At 48.4% G+C, this 23,900-nt stretch overlaps 2 long non-coding RNA genes across 2 annotated transcripts in view; both read left to right on the top strand.

The window, feature by feature from the left end:
- The first annotated feature begins 619 nt into the window (after window positions 1–619).
- LOC109321894 lies at window positions 620–18,586 on the top strand. The gene is made up of 4 exons (XR_002104197.1): window positions 620–716; window positions 4,257–4,264; window positions 5,452–5,453; window positions 18,575–18,586. It is a non-coding gene; the product is annotated as an uncharacterized LOC109321894 (long non-coding RNA).
- Window positions 18,587–18,888: 302 nt separating this feature from the next.
- The window catches only part of LOC109322387, an 11,944-nt gene continuing 6,932 nt past the window's right edge, over window positions 18,889–23,900 (top strand). Inside the window, exon 1 of the long non-coding RNA XR_002104375.1 lies at window positions 18,889–19,070. This is a non-coding gene — a long non-coding RNA (uncharacterized LOC109322387). The remainder of the gene's footprint in view (window positions 19,071–23,900) is intronic.

Raw genomic sequence — 23,900 nt, 5'->3', positions numbered from 1 at the left:
TTTGAGCTGTGATACCTGAGGTATTTTGGCTGTCTAAAGCTTAATACCTCTGGGATAGATAGACAAACTCAGTGTAGCTTCAAGCAAATTGCACAGTCAGCATTAATTCTGACAGGCCCCTCTATAGTGTCTACTGTACAACTGAGGGATTTGATTAATAGTAGGGATGTCTCCACAAGATGTTTTACTGTGCAGTGGACTAATCTGTGCAGTAAAGCGTCACCATCTACACACATGTGGCATTTACTGTGCAGTAAGTTAGTCTACTCTGTGGTTGGTTACAACCTGTAGATACAGGTAATAGATTAACCATGTGGTAGCTATGTAGCAACCCCCCTGTTTTTCTTTTTTTTAATTTAAAAATACATTCCCTCCCTTTCCTCTAACCATTTCTGACTTTCTCTCTGCCCTCTCTATCCGTTATAAGTGATTACAAGTAGTACTAGGTAAACTAAGTTAACTTCTTGTATGCTATTATTGTAATAAGTTCCTTTTTATACTGTAAATACTGTTCTGTAATGTTTGCATTGATTTTTACTGTTTTATATTGTATTATATTGTATTTCTATCATCTGTTCATTGGTTTTTATTGTTTCATAATAATATTTTATGTTTTAGGCCTGCAATGTGGATTGGCATGAGTGATGTCAAGTATCCATTTTGTGTGTCAGGTTCTCATCTTGTTCCCATCTTGTCCTCATGCCCTGCTGTGTAAGGTGTTGCAATTATGACTGTAACCTCTCCCACGTAAATTGGTTTTCCCTGAATGCCTGAAGCAAAAGAGTAAATGGATGAGTGAAACACAATGATAGCAGGACCCCCTACTAGATCACCCCACCATCAAAACCAATACCTGGATCAACGACCCAGCCCTTGGAACCACCCTCCACATTCAAGAAACAAAAGATGAGGCACCCACCATTGTGCCAAGCTGCACATGCTCAGTATGAACATCTGGAACCCACTGGAACAGGGTTGACATTGCCTGGACAGGCCCTCCCCATAGCAGATCATAGGTAGTCTGCCCCATAAAAAGGGGTAGTGAAGACTGACTCCTTGGGACACCATCTTCACCTGGACCAGACCTGCTCCACGTCACACTACCTATCAACCCAGAGGCCCTGCCAGCGATCCCCTCTGGATAACACCTGCTGGAAAAAGAACCCGACTGGCCATTGAGGACCCCTGCCCAGCCTGGATAGGGAGCTATCACCCCCATCCTCTCTTCAGCCAAGGACTTGGACTCTGTTTCTCTTCCCTACCTGGACTCCAGCCCTTCCACTGAGTCTCTTTCTCCTGCTACCATTGTGTGAGTGTGTGTGGAAACCAAGCTGTACAGTACAGTGTTCATTTAATAAAACTGTTATTTGGAACCCTGAGTTGGGTTTTGCTTTACTACAGTTCCAGCCCTGCTCCAATCTCTGCTCCTTATCCCTCTAACTTCTGTCTCATTTCTCCCTCTCCTGCTTCTGGCTCACCACCACCTCCAACACCTGTCCCATGCTCCTGTGGCTCCAGCCATCCTGAGCTCCTCTCTGCCTGCAACCCCCCTTTCCTTGCTATTGCCTCATCTCCACTGCCTGTCCCCCTGATCTCTGCCACTGCTATTGCCTTATCTCCACTGCCTTTTTCTTTGATCTCTGTCACTTGGTCTTTAGTTACCAAGTACCCCAAGCATAGGTACCACAGGCACCAACACACACACTGTCATCTGAGTCAGTGTTTAACCTGTGTGTATATGTGTATGTATGTGTATATTGTGTATGATTTGATGTCATTATCATTAGGGTGTGTATGTGCTTGAATTGGTGATAGGTGTACATGTGTCTAGGTGGGTAATTTTGGATATGTGTTCGCCTAAGTTGGTGGTGGGGGTGTATGCACCTAGTGGGTATGCAAGCACCTAACTGATTTGTGTGTGCGTGTGTATGTGCAATTGTGTCACACCCTCCCGTCAGTGCAATTTTGAGATCCTGAGAGTTGGCCTGGGCCCATAGGACAACAGCTACTGCACAGTACTGAATGTGTATTTGTTGATCAGGAGCAATTTTGCTTCTGTCAGCCTAGGCAGGAGGGGGCCATTGCTGCTTGGCTAAGCCCCATGCTGGGGGAGCTGTGCTGCCTGCTGGGATAGCTGTCTCCTGTCCCCTTGTGGACGGGACTGCAGGGGTAGCTGTCTTCCAGCCTTGTGCATATCCAGACCCATCCCCATATGCATGGGGCTGGGAGATAGCTGCCCCTGCAACCCCACAGCTCTCCCAGCCCCTGCACGTGGGGATGGGTTGCAATGTGCATGGGACCAAGAGACAGCTCCCCCTGAAGCCCCAGAGCTCTCGCAGCCCTGTGCATGTGGGGATGGGTCCTGATGTATACAGGGTTGGGAGACAGCTGTACCTGTAGCCAGTGTAGCTTTCCCGGCCCCGTACACATTAGGACCAGTCCTGGGCTGGCACTCAGGGGTGCCTGGAGCTCTCCCTGGCTGGTGCAGGGGAGCAGAGCAGGACAGGAACATCCCTGAGTGGGCTGCTGCCATTGGGAACATATCTACACCTACATAGATACATTCCTGGGTGCAGTTTACTGGATCATATTTTATTGCGCAGTAACCTTACTGCACATTAATTGCATGTGTTGATACATCCAACAGGTCTGTGAGGTGGACTGATCAGATTTTCTGGAATCATCCAGTCATGGTGGAAGAGGTAGAAGGTATGTGTGTGGGCAAAACAGCCTTCTGGATGCTGTAGAGCTGCAGAGGTGTGAGGGAGGCTGGTTCCTTCTTGCTGTTCTGCTAAAGCACTTCCCTCTCCGCACGTCTGCTGCTACAACAGTGGCTCATGTAACCGCACCCAAGCTAGGTGTAAATTAGGCCTGTGTGCAGCAGCTAGTATTTGCTTCAGATTTGGCCAATTTGGGGGACAGTGATTCGATTTGGCAATTCAAATCACTGTCCCAATTCAATTCAGCCGAATCTGATTTGGAGATTTGGCCACAGCTGAATTGGCCAACTCTCTGAATCAGCCCCATCCCCCATGCACTCTCAATGGCTGTCCTACCCTCCACTCTCCCAGCTCTTTGAAAAAAAAAGTCCCCACTCACCAGCCGCTGCCAGGTAAGGGGAGAGATCCCCACTGTCCCCCATTGCCCAAAGTTGAATGGGGGGGCTCTGCCATGAGCCCCCCCAAACCCTGCCCACTTTCCCAGCCCTGCCATGGCTGCCCCGCATGCCCCAGTTCCCAGCCCTTTAAAAAAAAAAAAAAAAAAAAAGCCTGGCACTCATTGGCTGCTGCCAGGCGGGGGGCAATCTCCACTACCCCACACTGCCCTATGCTATCTGGGGGGGAGCTCTGTCACAAGCCCCCAGGAGCCCCAAGGCTGCTGCAGCAGCTGGTGAGTGTGGGGCTTTTTTTTTTTAAAGGGCCAGGAGCTGGGTGGGGCATCCATGGGGGGGCTGGGAGAGTGAGCAGAGGTTGGGAGGCTTGTGGCAGATTCCCCTACATGGCGTGGGGCCGGGGGGACCACCCCCCACCAGCTTGTGATGTACAGATACATCACAAGCAGGTCCAGGGAGGTGATCCTTCCTCTCTATGCGGCATTGGTCAGGCCACAGTTGGAGTACTGCATCCAGTTCTGGGCACCGCACTTCAGGAGGGATGTGACCAGCATTGAGAGGGTCCAGAGCGGGGCCACTTGCATGGTCAAGGGGCAGCAGGGCAGGCCTTATGAAGAGAGGTTAAAGGGCCTATTTAGCCTCCACAAGAGAAGGCTGAGACGGGATCTGGTGGCCATTTACAAACTCACCAGGGGACACCAGCAAGAATTGGGGAAGGCTCTGTTCCCCTGGGCACCACCCAGGGTTACTAGGAACAACAGCCACAAATTGTTAGAAAGAAGCTTCAGGCTGGATATCAGAAAGCATTACTTTACAGTTAGGGCTGCCAGGCTCTGGAATGGGCTCTCAAGTGAGGTGGTACACTCTTCTACCTTGAGGGACTTCAAGAGGAGGCTGGACAGATATTTGGCTGGGGTGATATGATTCCAGCACCTGTTCCTGCCTGGGACTTGATGATCTGTTTAGGTCCTTTCCGACCCTAAGTACTATGATACTATAAAGTGTGGAAATAAGTGCCAGTGAAGCACTGGATGCACTATCAAGATACTCAAGAAGGCGAGATTTTGTTTTATGAATCTGAAAGAGATGTACATTTAATTCTAATGACTACAGGACTAAATAAAACCTTTCTTGATTATTTTAGTTTGTTGTGTTTTTTAATACACAACGTATGATATAGCAAATTAATGCACATCCCAATAAAGTTATATTTGTTTCTGCTGAGAAATATTGCCCTAGGCCTCTACTGTATTAGTAAAAGTTCTAATTTATTTTTACCTGGAGAAAAATATGTATTGTATTATATGTGGTGATACATCACACCATCTGTACTTCCTTTTCCGAATCCTAGATCGACCCATGTGGCAGATGTATCATGCTCCTTATGTCATTACAGAACTAAACTCTCTTATAAAAATGATCTAAATCATTCATTTAGATCCCTTTGGTAAAGAAAGGATGGATTGAGGAGAATATATTGTTTGGCACCAATTGTAAGGAAGCTGGAGAGTCCGACTTCAGTTTTTTCTATGTTATAGGCACTTTAAAACATCTCTTGAGTCTTCACAAATATGTAATTGATACAGGTATTTCCAATCCAACTAAAATATTCAATCTATATGATAACTCTGAAATTTAATGCAAACAGTGTGGGCCAAATTCCTCAAACCTGGCTGTCTAATGTTGTGAGTCTACATCTATGCATGGACACCAGAACTTGAGGGGAAGTCATCTGCATAATATACATGCTATCCATGAACTGATTGAAAAATAACATATATAAGAGATTTTTATAGTAAGGAGTAGAAATCATTGAATCATACAAAATTACAGCTGGAAGGGACTTCAGGAGGCTATCTTATTCAACTCCGTGCTCAAAGCAGGACCATACCCAACTAGATCACCCCAGCCAAGGCTTTGTCTAGCTGGGTCTCAAAAATTTCCAAGGATGGAGATTCCACAACCTCTCTGGAACCCCTTGCCCTAGGAATCTATGAACCCTTTGCCTTAGGAATTTTGTCTTGGCCCCCAACTAGGGAACACTGAGACAATTTGTTGACAGCTACTAGGATCAGTGGCTGGGAAAACCAGTTGGAAAAACTTATGATTCTAGATCAGAGAAACAGCGCGAGGATTTTTTCCATTTTTTATTTCTGTCTAAGGCCATGTATAGACAAAATGAGGGGCATGTGTGCAAGACACTTTAAAGTGGGTTAAATGCTTTTGCACTGTTTTAATTGTGTTGGTGGCATATTGCGCAGTAATTCCAGCCACCGTAGTAAATTCGGCGGCATAATGTGCCTTAAATGACTTGGGGCGTAGCAAGGAATTTGCCCAAGAAGTTCTAGTTTGCTGCCCTACAGCCATGGAGTGAAGCACTGGGCTCTGTGCAGCTCCATGCCTCTTCAGGAAGCCCATGCAGGCAGCCTGGCAGCAGTCCAGGAAGCCAGGCTCCACCCAAGAAAGGCAGCAAGCTTGATCTTTTTTCCCCCCTGGAGCCTGCCTGCCTGTGCTGTATGGGAGCCTGGTGCTTCCTCCCACAGCTGCGGTGCCCCCCAGGACTGCCTGAGCTGGGTGCCTGAGGGCAGGTGCCACTTGAGGGATGGGGGCACCACTGCCAGGGAGGGAAGCACCAGCCCCTCCGCAGCTCAGGGACCATTCCACCTGCCAGCAGCTTACCCTCCCCTCCCCGCCACTAGAGAGGCAGGTAAGTTTGGGTGTATATACAACATGGGGGTTTAGAGGGCCCTAAGTTGAAGTGGTGTTTTTAAAAACCCATTGCTTCAATTTAGGGCTCCTGTTTCATATACACACACCCTAAAAGTACTAATTACTTTATTTTTATGAATGATCTCCCATGTATGATAACTTCTTTTATCTGTTATATGTACTTTACTGATTGTTGGTGGTGATTTTCAGAGTAGGTGAAAATTGCAGGCATTTCATTTCTACAGAAAAGAAGGGATAGGGATGGTCCTGCCTCAGGCAGAGGTTTGGACTAGATGACCTATAGAGATCCCTTCCAGTCCTACTTCTCTGTGATTCTATGATCTGTAATATTTTCCAAATGAAAAAGTGAACATCCTCTTGCAAACTGAAGGGTGAATATCTCATAAGCCTGAAAACTTGCTTTACTAGAGATATAACGTCTGGTCAGACTTTGGCTGGGGAGACTGAGATTTGCTGGGGTAAGGAGTTATCCCAAGGGCAAAATTTAATGTGTTCCTGGTAGACATGCAGCAGAACAGTGGGGATTGATTTGGAGCTGAGGGGTCACCTCGATATCAGACCAACATGGTTTATCACACACATTGTTAACATTTTCTTAGAATCCATTGCTTCTGTTAATGTTCTCCCAATAAAATAATAGGTGGAAATTTGTGGTGCAGTCATGTTCAAAATAAATTAACTTAAAAATTCAGATTAATTTTTATAGCAATATTTGTCCAGATCTCTTGAAAATATTTCCTTTGCAGCAGATATCAAAGTTAAGAATGACTCTTAGCCTTAATGCAGCAAGTTCTGAGTCCTCTCTGACTGATATAACATGCAATGCCTTCTACTTAGGAACTTTATATGCTACTCTGCTCACTTCTCTCACACACTTCAGCTGCTTCATAATACCTAAAGCACTTTCTTCCTTGTCTAACATTCAGTTTTCACAGGGTGAGGCAAGTCTCTTCCTTTAGCTCAGGCATACCTTCAGACATCTTGAAGAGTAACACACTGAAGGTTTCTTCTAGGGCTGTGCGAAACTTCAGTCACTGATTCAATTCGATGGAGATTCAGCCTGATTCAGTGGCCAAATCTCCAAATCTGAATCAAATCAGGAGACCCTTTAATCTTTTCAGATTGAACAAGGACCCTCCGAATTGATTCAGAGAGATTTGGAGAAATTCAATGATTTGGACATAGACACAGCTTTAAAAGTTTTTTCTACATACCTCAAGGTACCAGGCAGCTCGTGAATGGTGAGATGCTGGGGCGGATGGAGCATCCCACAGGAGCACAGGGGGATCCCCAGGATGCTTGGCAGTAGACCTAGAAGTGGACCAGAAGCACTTGCGGTACACTTCCCAGACCACCAGGGAGTGTGCCAGGGGGTCCCCCATGCCCCCCATCCTCAGTGACTGGTGCCTTCTGGATCTAGGGGGGTACCCAGGGTCCCTCCGTGGCTGATCACCAAGCCGGGGGTGGGGGTGGGGTGGTGGGGGCAGCATGCTTGGTGCCTGTGGGAGATCACTTGCAGTGCCTGCCACTTTAAGGGCTGAGTCAAGCAGCCAGCAGGTGCTTGATTGCAGCAACCATTTTAAAACACTGGCTGCCTATATAAATAGAGCAGTTTGCGGCTGGCAGCTGAAGGCAGAAACACTTTCTAGTTGAGTTACTGCTGTGGGGCAAGGGCAAGGGCAAGGGCAAGGGCAAGGGCAAGGGCAAGGGCAAGGGCAAGGGCAAGGGCTTATGGGGATGGCTAGGAGACTCTTGGTCTTGGGCATGACCTAAAGCTGCACCCTGCTGGGGATGGGTGGCTTGGTGGGGCTCCTGGTAGTGCAGGAGCCCCAGGAAATGCTGGCTGGTTACCATCCCTGTGAAAAGTGGGTTGGGGTGCCTAAACCCTAGCTCCCACAATACTGTGGGTACAAGGGGCCAGGCATGGCTACAGCCACCTGAGTCTCCACAGGGGAGGGAAACTCTGGAGCCCTGAAAGAGGGGATAGATGTGTAACTCCAGAGAAGAGTGGGTGGTGAGGGCCTGGAAGAGGGTTGGGTAGGGCTGAGGGTCAGCCTGAAGGGCAGCATGTGGGCCAACCTCTGGAGAGCAATTTGAGAGAGAAGTGTGGAGCCCTAGAAAGTGGAACACAGGGCTAAGAGCCCAGTGCATGGGATCAGGGGCCCAGTGTGTGTTTGTGTATGTCTATGTAAAGCTGCCCCTGGAGGGACCAGGTCAATCTTGGTCCAGGTCAGGGACTTGGCTGGCCATTACCCAGCTAAGGGTCATGGGAGAGGCCCAAAAGACCATATGTCTGCCACCCAAGGCATGATCTGGATAAAGCCTATGGCCTACAGGAGCCACTCCAAGAGAGCAGGGTGGGATAAGTTGTCGATGTGTGAGAGAGAGACCCTGTGAGAGGGGGTGGGATGCACAGCGGAAGAAAGAGAACTTGGAGTCACTTGAGATGAACATGAATCATCAACAGGGATCCTGGTTTTCTCTGATTAAAAACTGCAAATTCTCTGATTTAAAAACCCAAAATCTGTGATTAAAAATTAAAGGCCCCCCACAGCCCCTCCCAGTGCTGCTGGTGCCCCACACTTCCTCCCCACCCCCCAGTCTTAACAGCCTTCCTGATGCCCCTCGCAAGAGACCCACAGACATGCAGACACGGACAGTGACACCCACCCCAGCAGGTAAATGTGTGTGAGGGGGTAAGGGGTGGGGCAGGGTGGGGGAAAAGGAAGGTGCTGGGGGAGTAGATCAAGAAGGGGGGAGTGTGCCCCTGTGCCCACTCACAGGAGCAGGACGGGGGGGTAAGGCCATGGGTGTCACTCTGTGGGCCACACATGCTAGCTGGCCTGACAGGAGGTTCGCACACAGAGGCCACCACTGCAACTCTGCCACTGCGCCCTGCACTACCATCCCATGGCCACCTGCACAGCTCTGTCAGAAAGTGGATCAGGGCGCGGCAGCAGCAGTGTGGTGGCAACCACTGTGTGCAGGCCACATATGTGCTGCCCAGCTGGGGGTGAAATGGGGGGCTTGCATTCAGTGGCATGCCCCACAACCAGCTGCACAGCTGCACGTGGCATGTGTGTGCAGGGTGGGGGGGCTTTGCGGGCAAACACTGCCACTGTGGAGCCATGCTCTTCACCCCTAGATCCTAGAGGTAAGTGGGGCTTGGGGGCTGTGGGGCAGGGCTGGGGAAGACAGTTTGGGGGCTGAGGGAGTGGGGGTGCTGTTGGGTCCAGGCAGCACATCGCATCTGGGAGCAGGGCCAGGGGGTGAGAGCAGGGGTGTCCCTCTGTGGGGGCTTTGCAGGCAAGTAATGCAGGGCACAGTATGGTGGTGCCTGCTATGTGCAGGCCGCACACATGCTGCCCGGCTGGCTGCCCAGGGGGTGCGATGGAGGCTGGCATGCAGCTCTGTGGCCAGCTCTGCAGCCCTGGTGAGGGATGGGGGCGTTGGGGTGGGGGGAGAGGCTTGGCCTTGCACACGGTGCTGCTGCTTACCTGGAGGCCCATTATGGTGGTGAAAGCCACTGCCTCCAAAACCTCCCTCTGCCGCTGTAGAGCTCTGCCCGGAGGTGTGCAGCTGGCCGCTAGGTGGCAGTGGCAGCGTGGTGGTGGCTGGGTGGCACGCAGCCATCCCCACCACCACCCCACACCATGTTGCTGCCTCCGGCTGTGCAGCTCCGAGCATGGCTCCGAGGCAGCAGCAGGAGGTTGTGCAGGCACCACTATGGGGCCACCTGTGCCAGTGGTGACAGCCACTGCGTACAAAACCTCCTGCTGCCATGGAGCTGTGCTCGGAGCTGTGTGGCTGGTGGCAGCAGCACAGCACAGGGTTGTGGTGGCTGGGTGGCATGCAGCCATCCTCAGCCTCACCACCCAGTGCTGCTGCTGCCGGCTGCACAGCTCCAAGCACACCTCTGAGCACAGGCGGCCCCACAGGGAAGAGGCAGCGGGCACCTATGCCAGCGGTGACTGCCGCTGCAGAGCCATGCTCTGAGCTGCGCGGTTGGAGGCAGCATAACGGCACAGGGTGGTGGTGGGGTTGGCTGCATGCTGCCAGGCCACCACTATGCTGCTGCTGCTGCCTGGCAGCTGGCCACACAGCTCTGGGCAGAGCTCCACGGCAGCAGTGGGAGGTTTTGGAGGCAGTGGCCATCACCGCCATAATAGACCTCCAGGTAAGCGGCAGTGCCATGTGCAAGCCCAAGCCCCTGCCCCCCCAGTCCCTCACCGGGGCTGCAGAGCCGGGCACGGAGCTGAGCTTTGACTGCATGCCAGCCTTGCTCCACCTCAGCCAGGCAGCATGTGTGTGGCCTGCACATGGCAGGCACCACCACACTGTGCCCCACATCACTTGCCTGCAAAGCCCCTTGCAGACAGATAACCCCTGCCCTCACCTCCTGGCCCTGCTCCCAGCTGTGATGTGCCATCTGGGGCCAGCAGCACCCCCGCTCCCACAGCCCTACTTACCTCCATGCTCCAGGGGTGAAGGGCGAGTGTGAGCCTGAGCCCAGCCTTGGCTGCCTTGGAGGCTCAGGCTCCTCCCTCCCCCCCCCCTCCTTTCCCCTCAGGGCAGGGCTGGGGGTTTCCCGCCCTTTTTGCAATTGGCTCCTGCAGGCTGGAGCTGTGAGAGCCTGCAAGAGGTCTTTGCAAATATGGAGAATCTGGGGATTTCTCTGCTAAAAAGAGAAATCCACATTTTGTCTGATTTAAAGACGGGGAATCTGTGGTTTTCTTCATTTTGCTGTGAGAAATGGAAAACCTGGATCCCTGGTCATCAACATGACAAAGTGATCAGTAAAGCTAACTGCACTTTATCATGCATTAGCAGGTGCATGACAAACAGGTCCAAGAAGGTGGTATGCATTGGTCATGCTTCATTTGGAGTGCTGTGTCCAGTTCTGGGTGCTGCACTTCAAGAGGAATGTGGACAACCTCAAGAGGGTTCAGGGGAGGGCCACTCATATGGTTAGGGGCCTGCAGGCAAAGCCCAGCAAAGAAATATTGAAGGCCCTGGATCTCTTCAGCTTCTGTAAGAGAAGGCTGAGAGGTGATCTTGTGGCTGCTTACAAATTCATCAGGGAGAGGACAGAAAGGAATAGGAGATGCTCTGTTTACCAGGGCACCCCTTGGAGTAACTAGGAACAATGACCACAAACTGACAGAGACCAGATTTAGGTTAGACATCAGAAATAACTTCTTTATGGAAAGGGTTGCCAAAATCTGGAATGGGCTTCCAAGGGAGGTGGTGCTCTCCCCTACCTTGGGGGGGTCTTTAAGAGGAGGCTAGACATACCTGGCTGGGGTCATCTGACCCCAGTGCTCTTTCCTGCCCAGGGCAGGGGGTCAGACTCAACTATCTGCTAAAGTCCCTTCTGACCCAAACATCTCTGAATCTACCACCAACAAACCATACCCACAGGGCATCAGGGGGAAAGACTGGACCATTCTGCTGCAGGCCCCTTAAAGGTACATTCCATATACAACATTCCCCTTCTTTACTCTGGGAGCTCCCTCTTAAGTAGTTGAATGTTCATCAGTAGCTACTTTAACTCAGAATGCTTTGGGATCATGGAGCCAGCACTCCGGTTGCTAGCACTCGGCTCACCAATGGGGTCTAGCTTTTACCACTGCCCGATTACATAGTCTTTGTACTTCACGGGCAACTTCACCGGACGTCCACTCTTAATTTGCCTGGTGCCATCAGGTGTCTCTGGGTACTGTTGGATCCTCTGAAATGTAACAAAACTCTTGCTCTTGGTAGTCTGGTTTTACTTCTGATGCTTGTTCTGCTGCCATCTCTTGAGGTGCATCAACTTGTTCTGCTGGTACTGATGAGTAATCTTTGCTTCAGTGTCTTCTGTTTCTCCTGTAGACATTAACCCTGGGGGGTTTTACCATGTAGGAATGTGCTTCATCCCTTTTTGTCATAATGGACACTGGTATCCAACCTGTACTTGTTTGCATCCTTACTTTCCCCCCCTCATAGCAGTGGCAAGAATGCAGCTGTGCAGTCATAGTGTCTTTTGGCACCTTTTGAAGGTTCCACAACTTGTGGGAGGCATTCGATGGTAGTCTACGACTGCTGTTGTAGCAGGGAGGGTACTGCGCAAAGTCTCCCCATTGGAAGCTGTGCTAAAGCATTCTCAAGACAGGTAACGGGCATGTTCTGCAGATTGAGTAAAGCCAGATATAGATGTGAGCCTTCCTGCAATGTTGTCTTAAACATTGATTTGACAGTCTGAACCATGCATTCAGCCTGACCACTGGATTGTGGATAACCCAGACCAGAGTGGGTGATGGTTATGCCCCAGTCAGTTGCAAATTATTTCATCACGTGACTGCAAATGGCACATAATCACAAACAATTTATTTAGGTATGCCATGGCGAGCAAATACAGACTTCATTTTGGCTATTACCGTGCTGGCTGTCTTGTTGGGCAGGTGCAAAACTTCAGGGTACTTGGAGTAATAGTTGATTATTATCAAATAAGACTGTCCCCATAGGTCAAAAATGCCCACTGCCAGGTTTAGCCAAGGCAAATCTGGGATCTCATGTGAGATCATGGCCTCTTTCTGAGTACTGGGTTGGAGCTCAACAAGGTGTGCAAGTTGCAATCCATTGCTCAATGTGGGCATTCATCAGAGGCCAATACATGACTTGTCAAGCTTGCACTTTTGACCTTTGTATGCCATGATGGGGCGAATGAAGCAATAGTGTTTGCCCTTGGCCACTGGGTTCCAGGGATGGGGTACTCACTCAGGCATCCATGCCTTTTGGATTCTGTCTTCAAGTCACCATTTGGCAGGCACAAGTGTGGTAATTAAACAGTTTAATCTTTATTGGGGAAGCAGGATTCAGGAACACACACACTCAGGAAGAACAATAACAACCCACCACCACCAAACTGCATCCCCAGGGCATCAGGGGGAGAGACCTTCAGGCCTCTTAAACGTACATTCCATATCCCACTATGGAGCTGTCTTATCAAGTAAGAAGTGAATGGTTCAGCGCAGAAGATTTGTGCTAAGAATGGAAACAGAACTTTCTAGAGGCTGCTGTGGAGAAGATTTTAGTTCTTATGAATGGGGGGGAAGGTATTAAAATATGTTAAATAAATCATGTTGGCCCATATATACATAAAATGTATATAGGCCAATATGGATAATTTAACATGCATGTAAAGAGCTAGGGTAACATGTCCCAAATTGTGTGGTGCACCCAAAAGGGGCATGCAAAAGAGCTCCTGGTGGGGAGGGATAGCTGCCTACTTCAGCTGCTCTTGTGTCCCATATACTACGGTTGCTGCCACTGGTTCCCCTCACCAGTGACTGCTGCTAATTGCCCTACTGGTAAATGTCTAGAGTAGTGGAAGCCAAACTTCTTGGCATATGTACCACAAGTTAACCCTGCACCATTCCTAAGTGTCACTCCAATCCCTTTCCCCTGCCTGATCTGCTGCTCTGCTATCTGCTGCTGTACTGCCTGTACCCTCCCTGACATGCCACACACACAAGTTTCCTGTGCCACAGGTTTCCATGAGTGCTACAGGTTGCCCATTCTCATCTAGAATCTCTTTAACTATGTCAGAATTCATCTGGTATTTAACTTGAGGTTCTAAATTATTTATTGTAAAGGGTAAAATTCACCCCTGTGATGCATTAACTAATGGGGCTGAACTGGGGTTTTTATGATACCTGGACTTTGTGCCTTATACCTAGCTCTCTGCACTGAGGTGAAATTCACCGAAAACCCTTCACCTGGTATCAGTGAAAACTTCATTGAACTCGGCGAGGCTTTGCCTGGGGGTGGACTGAAATTCCCTTGCTCATCTTCCCCTTGTTGCACCGGACTTTTATTTATATATTGTATTTAAGCAATCAGTCCCATGCTCCAGGACCTCTGCTGCTGACCTGTAGGGATTAGGAAGGGCATTTTTGCCTTCCTTGAATGCATAACCTGTATTCATGGGTGACTGGTGCCTCCTGAGACTGGGGGGGGCACAGTTTGTGGGCATCGGTGTCAGTGACAGGGTGGCAAGTGGCAACTGCCTGCAGAAGCTGATAGCAGTGGTGGAGGCAGGGGGGGGGGGGGGCGGGGTGGAGAGGGTGCCGAGCAACAACCGCCCACAGAAGCCAGCGGCAGTGGCCAATCTTGCAGGGGCACATGCTCCCCCTGAGCCCCCACCCTCACATGTGGCTTATGATTTGACTTCAATTTGTTTTGTTTTTTTCTCTTCCTTCCATGTCCCAGAGATTGGCCACAGAGATGGGAGACTAGATGCTCCAAGAGAAACTGAGAAAACTCTCAGTGCCTGGCTCTGGTGTCTCCATCATATGCACAGCATTAAAATGGTCATCAGAGATGAGGCCAGGAAGTAATTTTCCCCAGGTCAGACTATTGTTTGTTTTGTTTTGTTTTTTTAAGTTTTGGTTTGTAGTGTTAGGTATGCTGAGTGGGGTGTTTGCTCTCACCTTGTGGCACACTGATGTCTTGGACACACTGGAATTGTTTGTAGTAAATATCTTGTTTGTAATAAAGATTTGTTTGAAGGGTATTAGTAGAGTCTTTGTTGGTTGTAGTACGTGGGAGGGGCCAGAGGTTCTTGAGGACTCTTGTGTGTATAATGCCTTTTATGGCTTTGTTACACAGTAATTTTGGGTGGCTCCTGGACCTCTTAATTCCTGGACTAGCCACACATTGACACCTGAAAGTGGTTTTAAACCCTCATTATGTGGCTCAAAGTTACACCACTCCAGAGAACAATTATCTCTGATTTGCAATACCCAGCTCCTGTTTCACTAAGGTGTGGCCACTCTCCATAGAGTTCTGCCCAAACTAAAGTCCTCCAGTGTCCTGGGAGCTCTTATGCCCTGTCCAGAGGGCTGGTGAACCAAGATAGGCTTTTATCCCTGCTGTCTAGTGGTAACTCACTCATAGCCCTGCCCCAGGGCTCATAGCCCTGCCCCTGGTCATCAAGCCTCTAGTGGCAAGTCACAGCTGTGCAGGTGGGGGACAGTTAAAGAAGGTTTCTACATTAAGGTTGTGTCTGCTTCAAACTTCAAGCTAGCACTGATACCATTGACACTTGTGCGGCTCACAGTATAAAGTATAATAAGGCCTTTATATTGTTGCTTGCAGTTGCAGGGAACTGAACTCAAAGATCCATGCTCCTTCTAGTCTTATATCCCTGTGGGCACTTTGGCTAGGGACAGGTGTTCAAAAAGCCAGAGCCTGAATTCATTCAATCTTTGCAGGTTAGTCTAGCCTGCAGAGAGTGAATCAGTTTCCAAGTGGATACATTTTCCCTTTCTATTCAGGAAATTCAGGCATATGCCTTCAGTGGCTCAAGCCAGAACCCTGGGTGTGCTAGAGCAGCCCTCCCTTCCACAGGGAAGCTGAGCTGAGGAATGGGGTGTGAGCAGGCTCCAGCAGGAGCAATCCAGGCATACAGGGCTGCCCTGCCCAAGAGGGGAACTCTTCCCCCTCCTACCTCATCGTTTGGTGCTGGGGGGCTCTTCTCCCTCCTCCACCCCCCTATCCTCTCCCTACTGTGGAGAGGGGGCATCTGTGAGGCTTCTTCCCCATCACTGTAGGGTGGGGGGCTCTATGGGATGCAGCCCAGCCCCAGAGGGGAACTCTTCCCCCCCCCCCAAGGGATAGTGGGAGCATGGAGCTCAGCTGGGCAGGGTAGGGGGTATAGGGACCCCCATACATTCCCCCTATGGTGTGCAGCCCCCACTACCTGGCAGAAGCAGGCAGGGAGGTCAGGGCACTTGTCCCCAGTGCAGGAATGGCTCTGGCCAGCACTGCATGGGGGGAGGGAGCGGAGCTTGCCACATTGCTGGAGCTCTGCTCCCTACACCTGCAGCTCCAGCACTTGCAGTGGGGGAAGCCCCACACTGCAGCCTGCTGCCTTCTCTCACTGCATGTCATAGGGGGAGTGTGTGGGGGTCCCTACACTCCCCACCCTCACAACCACACCCACACCCTGCCCAACTGAGCTCTGTGCTCCTGATGCCTCTGTGGGGAGGAGGAAGGCAAAGAGCCTCCCCTGCCCCCACTCTGGAGCCCTCCCACTTCCAGCCCCACAGCAGCAGGGGGAAGGGGAGGAGGAGAAAGAATCCCCATCCAGTGCCTAACAGAGTTCCCCTCTCCACCCTGGGAGGAGGAGGGGAAGAGTCCCTGTCTCCCCCCACATCCCCATCCCCATCCTGTGGGACAACCAACTCAGCATGGCCCTATTTAAGGTGAAGGGGGCAGGGAGAAAAGCTAATTCTTCCCTTTGTCCCTTCCTTGCAGCCAGGGTATGCCAGCTCTAGGGGCCACTGCTGCAGCCCCCTCCCTCGTTCTCCCTAGCAGACAGGCTGACCTTGGATGCAGTGTGGGAAGGAGGGAAGAATTCACCCCCTCTCCACCCACTTTGCCTTAACAGAGCCATGCTTGCCAGTGTCTCTGCTAGGGCTGGTCACTGCTCCGACTAGAGAGCAGAGGGGCCCCGCCCAGCCCAGAGGGCATGCTGGGATGCTGGGGCAGACTGGTTTAACTTAAACCAGCAAGTAGTCTGGGACAGACATTGCATAAACCAGTTTGACCCAAAGCAGTTAAATCTGGTTGAATGTAACATCTGACTGATCTCAAACCAGTTTGAAACTGGTTTTTGTGCACTGAACTTCTGTTCCGTTACAGGTTTAAACCAGTTTCTGATCACTTAAATCAATTTATGTGTAATGTCTGTCCCTAGCCTTTTACACATCTTGCAATGGTGGGGGGAGAGGGTGGCACTTTAATTAGAGCGACTCTCAGAGTTGCTCCAATTAAAGCAACACCATGTCTCATGTGTCAATGGCCCAATGCTTAAAAATAGTGGCGGGAATGCTTGAACTAAAGCTTGTTTGACAAGCTTTAGTTTAAGCACCCCTGCTGCCATTTTAAGCATGGGGATGCTGATACATGAGATACAAGAGGCTGCTGTACAGTAGTAATTGCCATGCTCTAGCAGACTTGACTAATCGGGTCTGCTCATGTATAGGCACCCTGTGTTCTTATATTCCTGGCTAAATTTGAAATTGGCTCTTAGTAAGCCACTTTGTAAGGAACCTGTGAATAGAAAAAAATTACAAGGGGGAAAAAAAGGGGTTGGGATAAACCAAATCCTTTCGGGGGGTTTTGTTTGTTTTTGGGTTTTTTTGTGAAATTCTTTAAGCACATCTTTAAAATTAAATGAAAGTAAATTTCAAACCAAAACATTTTCAGAACAAAAAATAACTTGAAATGGGTTTTTTTTGGTTTTGTTTTAAATATTTAAATTAACTCCTATCTTGAGCTATTTTTAACTGAAAAAATTCACATAAATTGATATGAATGCACAGAATGTTTACCTAACCTGTGTCTGTATTTTTAGTGGGGGGAAAAATTGGTCAGAAAATGTCACACCTTCTTATTTAATACACTGATTTGTTTTCTGGGCTTTATCAAATTGAGTAAGATGCACATTTCTCACACACAAACACAAGTTGTATTATAATTTGTTTAATGGACTGTAGGATCCAGGTCGCCATTGTCATTATTTTAGTTAATCCATTTTTTAATCTTTTTTTAATGAATTACAGCTTTCTTTTGAAATGGATTTACTACTCCTTAAGAATAAAATTTGGAAATACCCACAGTAATTGTTGTGCTGGAAAACTTCAGCCTAAAAATTGCTGTTGTGGCTTGTAGATGATGACTTCATTGGAAAACAAGATAATTATAACTCCCTGTTTTTAGTTTAGACAAGTGGATCAAGTCAGATACTTGGTGCCTTTGTTACAACCAGATGCCCTTTTATCAAAAAAAAATTGTCATCTTGATCATTGTTTAATAATGTGAAGGCAGGAATCAGTTCTATTTCCAGATAGGTACCATGTTGCAGGCTTTAAGATGGCCAAGATAGTCATGATCCTCACTTGTAATACTGTACCCTAATTTCAATCTAGTAGGTGGATGGATGTGCATTTGAGATGCTAGGTATGAGTGAATTTATATTTTAAAGCAATGGTGTCAGTGCAGAACTTTCCACTGACTTTAAAAGACTTTAGATAAGACCTTGCATCTACACACACATTAATGCACTTTAGTTAATGCACATTAAATTGAGTACCTCTGGGCATTTAACATGTGGTCCAGGGTTGGGAGGGGTGGTGCTTTAATTAGAGTGGCTCTGAGAGCTGCTCTAATTAAAGCACCTCTTTGTCTCCTGTATCAGCATCCCTATGCTTTAAAATGGTGGTAGGAGCACTTGAACTAAAGTTCATTTGACAAGCACTGCTATTTTTAAGCTCAGAGACATTGATAGACAAGATACAGAAGGTTGTGGGTGTGCGGCAATTGCTACATTTCAGCAGATTTGATTAATTGAGTCTGCTCTGACTTGCTGGAATTCTAGTGCATCAGAGCAGCCTCCATGCTCGTGTATAGGTGCCCTCTGTTGAGAGGTACTGGGAAAATGCATATTAGTCTTTGGTTAATGTGGATTAAGATAGAGCAGGAGTATTTATAGATGCGCGCTGCAGGGGAAGGGGGGGCACACTTTAATTAGTGTGGCTCTGAGAGCCATGCTAATTCAAGTAACCAGAGTGTCATGTGTATCAGTGTCCCTGCGCTGAAAAATGGCAGCAGGGGGCACTTTAATTAAAGTTTATTGAACAAAGGCTTTTCAGCATAGGGATGCTGATACATGTGACGTTGGAGCACATGACTCACCAGACTCAGTCAGTCTGCTCCAACACACTGTAATTACAGCACATTGGAGCAGCCTCCTTATATGTGTATAGGAGCCCATGGCTTTTAGTGGCACTTTAATGTGCATTAGCCTATTTTAATATGCATTAGTGAAAGTGCATGGGTTTTTTTTTTAGTGATGCCTTAATGCACTTTAAAATAGGCTAATGCATATTAAAGCACATGTGTAGATGCGCCCTGAATATACCAACTAGAGTTAATCTACACTGGCACAATGAGGTGGATTGACTGTGCCAACTATTTAGTGTTGCAGCTCCCATTAAATTCTTAGTTTGATGTTGTTTCAAGCTTTTCCAGGACATGAGGTAGTTTAAGAAATTACAATAAAGGCATATATGCTGCATCAAGGGAAATGAAAAATCTATCCCCAAAAGAGGGAATGAGTCCTGAAGATATAGGATTGAAGAGAGCCCTATCCTGAGCCATGGACAAGGAGATCAAGCTGGTAAGTATCAAACTCTGGGCTTGGCTGAAACCTGACACCAGAGTTGCAGTGGGGAGCAGAGAACTTTAACATGGGGCAGGGAGAAAAGAAACTTGAGAGGGTGTGGAAGTGAAAGAGAAAAAATAAAGCAAGCATTATGAGGCTGATGGGAGGGAATAAAAATGGCAGAAGAAAGAGAACCAAGAAATGAAAAATCTAGTTTATATTTATGTTGCTAATAGAACCTACTAATAGAAAAGAACCAGGCACAGAAAAGTATTGATTTAAACATTCACATACCTACATTGCATTGTATTTTCTGGCAGAAAAGTTAAAGGACACAGATGAGTTTAAAGAGGTTGAATATCTTATCCTGGAAAGGATGTCAGAGTTGTATTTGCACAAACGGTGATGATTACTTTCATTCAGTGTGTGACCACAACAGGGTGTTACTGAGCTACTTCCTTCACTTATCTAGTCAACCAGAAATGTAACCTCCTTTTCTTCATTTTTTGCTGACTCATATACTCAGACAAAATTTAGAATTTAATGATACAAAATGTTTTCCAGAGTGAATTGAAATGCTACAAAAATAATAATTCACAGTGCTGTATAAAATAGCTTTCTCCCTTTGTTTCAATCTCTAAATCAGCTGTCATATCTGCATATCCATTTACAGTATAACCAGATATTTCATCCTTCCTCTGATTGACTATTACAAAAGCAAAAAAGATTATTGATTAGAATCCACCTTCAGAACAAAATCCTCTGTGTGCACATGTAAAAACCCCTAACCATTCTTCATCAGCCATGTCTGAGCTCTAAACTTTCAGCAGCATGGCTCAGACTTGGATAGACCTACAGAACTAGCCAGGAATTTAATGGAAAAAAATAATGTTTTTGCTATTAATGCCTAATAAAGGGAATCGGACAATTCAGTTAATGTTCCCAGTACTCCCTTAAGGAAAAATCCTCTGGAATCTAATAGCAATAAAAGTACAGGGTGATATAGAATTTTAATTTAGTATTAGGGGTACATCGATAGAGATTTTTTGGGCCAATACTGATAGCCAATTTTTAAGTAGCCCTATTGGCTGATGTCAATCTGATTGCTGATATGTGGCCAGGCAGCGTTGAGACCAGTATCTGGCTAATAAGCCTGTTGTAGGGGGAGATCAAGGCCCCCATAGGGAGGCAGAGAGTAGGGCTGGGGCAGGTGCTGCACAGCCAGGGTGGAGCATGGGACGGAGCTGGGAATGGCTCCCACCACTGCACACACCCCAGCAGGGCATGGTGGGGGTGTGTCCCCTTCAATCTATGTGTGGGGTGAGGTCTGGCTGCTCCTGCAGCCTGGGGCCAGGGGCAGCACCATGCTCTTCCCAATGGTGGTCTGGGTTGCACTCAGGGCAGGCAGAGGCAGTGCTGGGAGGAGGTCTTGCAGGGTGTGCTGCAGTGACCGCAGAATTTGTCGGCGGCCCCCTGTAGCTCCCTTCCAGCACTGGTAGCACAGCACAGCCCAGCCCCTCACTGGGAAAAGCTGGTGGCAGCCCTGGCCCCAGCCTGCAGTAGCAGCCTGCCCTGCCCTACATGCATATCCAGGGGCACACCCCTCTGAAGGTGTGTACTGCGGCTGGAGCCGCACCTCCCAGTTGAGCTGATCATGGCTCCATCCTGTGTCCCACCCCGACTGAGAAGCACCTGCCTCAGCCCCACTCCCTCCCTCACTGCAGGGGCCTCATCCTGCCCCCCTCATGCCCCTTCCCTCACAACAGACTTACCAGCCAGATCCAGCTGCTCTCCACACTGTGGGGTTGCGCTCCTGGCTGCCTGTATGCTGTGCTATGGCTGCAGGCACGCAAGGGGCATTTATTGGCCACATTATCAGCCACACCAGCCAAAAAAAGCTGATTTGACAACACTTTCAATTTTCCTTATATTGGTACTGATCCAATATGAGACTGATGTATCGGTTCACCTCTATTTAATACGGGTTTTCTAGAACTTGTTCTAAACCTATAGATTTTAAATAAGAACTTTCTATAGAGTTTTTCCCCCCCTCTAAACAGCTTACCAACATCTACTGGAGGAATATCATTACCTATGTCATTCTATGAAACATTTAAAAAATCGTATACAAAGTTGATCATTTTAAAGTCATTCTATATAGGACTTTTTCACAGAGGTTGCCACAGGCTTCCCGGGTGTTCTCTGTTTTCTTCATTGGTAAAATAGTATTTGCCTCTCTCACAGAGGATTTCTGGATCCCAGCTCACTAATCCATTATGCCAGTTTTCTTGGTCTCTCTGGTAGTGCTTATTCAGGGAAGACCATTTCTGAATTTTCCCATTGGACTTCTGTAGAGTTATGGCTCAAAGTAAGCCCAAAGAGCATAATTGCGTCTTATGCTTACTGATATCTTTGAAGGGTGAAGGAGCTTTGATCCAGATATTTCATCTGTCTGTACTCATTTAGTTCAATACATAAATTGGTCAGATTTTCAAAACCATTCAGCATCTGGCAGCTCCCGCTGAGAACAACAGAGAACACTGGAGAACACTGCCCACCTTTCCTGTTGAGAGCAAGTGGCTAAACAGAGGAGGTGAGGAGGGAAGAGATGTACTACATATATTGGACAGCCTATGGTAACAGCCAGGAGTTAGAAAAAAGTAGTAAATACACACTCTGGTACCTACTGAGGGTCGATGAAGCACTGGGGAACAGACATCTCTGGTGACCTTCAATAGTTTGGTTAACTTCTCTTTGAAAAGCTCAAAAATTATGATTTAATGCTGGGGGCAGCAACTTTTTAGGAGCAATAGAACTAATTAGAGCAGCTCAGAGCTGCCTAGAACCACAGTCCAGCTGGGAAGACACCCTAGCACCAGTGTGTGCCCAAGGGGTGGCAAGATGCACCATAGGCTGAGAGGTGACTGGGCCAGGTGGGGCTGAGGGACCTTCCGGGAGTCAGACAAAGTCTTTCTGTGCACTGGATCTAACCCATGGGCCTTACTTTTCCCACCCCTGCTCTTAAGGTAGGCTGCCACTTCTGATGCAGGCACCACTCCGCCCTCTATCAAATTGCCACTGACACACTTTCAGCCTGTTGCTTCACCATCTCATCACCACTGCTGGCAATTCCCCTGGCTGTTGAATTGCAGCTTTTGTTTTTATCCAGGTATAACCCGGGTATACTGGACTGTGTGCCCCGCTTTGCAATAGAACGGGATGTCAGCAGGGCATCTGTGCTGGGATGGAAAATGCATCTTGATTGCAGCTTCCTCTTCTCCAGTGTCTCTATAAAGGAAGACCAGGACATAGTATCTTAACTATATACATGGTTTATTCGATGCAGAATAAAGGGGAGGGGATAGAATAAACTGGATGGGTGATAAAGATAAATATTTACATATAATACATTCAAGTCAACAAATAACAGAACAGGTAAGTATAGTAGTCCCCAAAACCAACAAGAGAAACCTCGCCCACGGATCCTCAGAGGGTACATCCCAGCAGTTGATGGGTAAGCACCCCCAAAATGTAAGCACAATAAACAGTTAATAAACTCTCCAGAATAGAAAACACAACAAGTAAGTAATAAACACTCCAAAATACCCGCTCCTTTAGAGGAGTCTCTCTTTTTCTAGCCTAAATCCTCTCTGATGGGGCTATCCACTATGTCTCTCCCCCAAGGGAAACCCCTTGCCCGAGAACTCCCGCTTCCCGGTGGGTAGGGGTCCAGCTAGGCAAGTGGCTTCTGAAGTGGGTGCTCTGTTTCAGTCCCCACATGGGGTATGTGGCTCGTTCACACGCCTGGATGCCTCGGCCTTCTCAGCAGGTTGCAGGCCTGAGCCGCTTCATGCATGCTCAGGGCCGGGGCTCCAGTACAGGCCCGCACTCCCCATGGGCCCTCACACCCAGCAGCAGGGAATGGGGCCTGAGCCAATGACTCACAGTGCAGTGGTGTCTGTATTGGTGCTAGCCTCATGCCAGGGTTGGAGACCCAAGCCGCCTTGAGCAGCTCCCAAGGACCCAGTCCCTCGGACACTCTGTGCAGCGATGCCTGCACCAGCTCGCCCTGCTCTCTTGCAGCTAGGAGTTGGGGACGTGGCCCCCTGCCACTCCCGACTGACAGTGGAGTCTTTGGGCTCTTCAGAACACCTGGAACCACCCCCTGTGTAGCTCACCCCAGCTCTTCCTCAGCCCCAGCTTTTTCTTTCTTTTCCATCCCTTGTCTCTGTCACATGCTGTGCGTGCAGCTCCTTATATACCCTTTTGGGGCTCTGCCACAGTGAGAGGGCTGAGGGACATGACTTATGAGGAAAGACTGAGGGAACTGGGCTTATTTAGTCTAGAGAAGAGAAGACTGAGAGGGGATTTAATTGCAGCCTTCAACTACCTGAAAGGGGGCGCTGAAAGAGGATGGAGCTAGACTGTTCTCAGTGGTAGGAGATGACAAAACAAGGGGCAACAGTCTGAAGTTACAGCAAGGAAAGTTTAAGTTAAATATTAGGAAGAATTGTCTCACTAGAAGGGTAGTAAAACACTGGAACAGGTTACCCAGAGAGGTTGTGGATTCTCCACCCCTGGAGGTTTTCAAAACCCAGTTAGACAAAGCCTTGGCTGGGCTGATCTAGTTGGGGATGGTCTTGCTTTGAGGTCCTGAGGTCCCTTCCCACCTTAACTTTCTATGATTTCAGTGTAAGTATGTTAGAAATATTATTAAAAATGCATTATCAATAGCAGATTTAGAAAAAAAAACACAGCTGCTAGCCTTCCTCCTCTCCTAATGGGAGAGGGAAGGGGGGGTTGGAAACTGAGGGGAAAACTACCAAAGGCCCTTTGTATTAAGTA

Source organism: Crocodylus porosus, unplaced genomic scaffold (genome assembly GCF_001723895.1).
Source record: "Crocodylus porosus isolate Cpor-Errol unplaced genomic scaffold, CroPor_comp1, whole genome shotgun sequence".
Taxonomy (NCBI): domain Eukaryota; kingdom Metazoa; phylum Chordata; order Crocodylia; family Crocodylidae; genus Crocodylus; species Crocodylus porosus.
The sequence above is the reverse complement of the archived record's forward strand: the minus strand, read 5'-3'. Positions and strand labels throughout refer to the sequence as shown.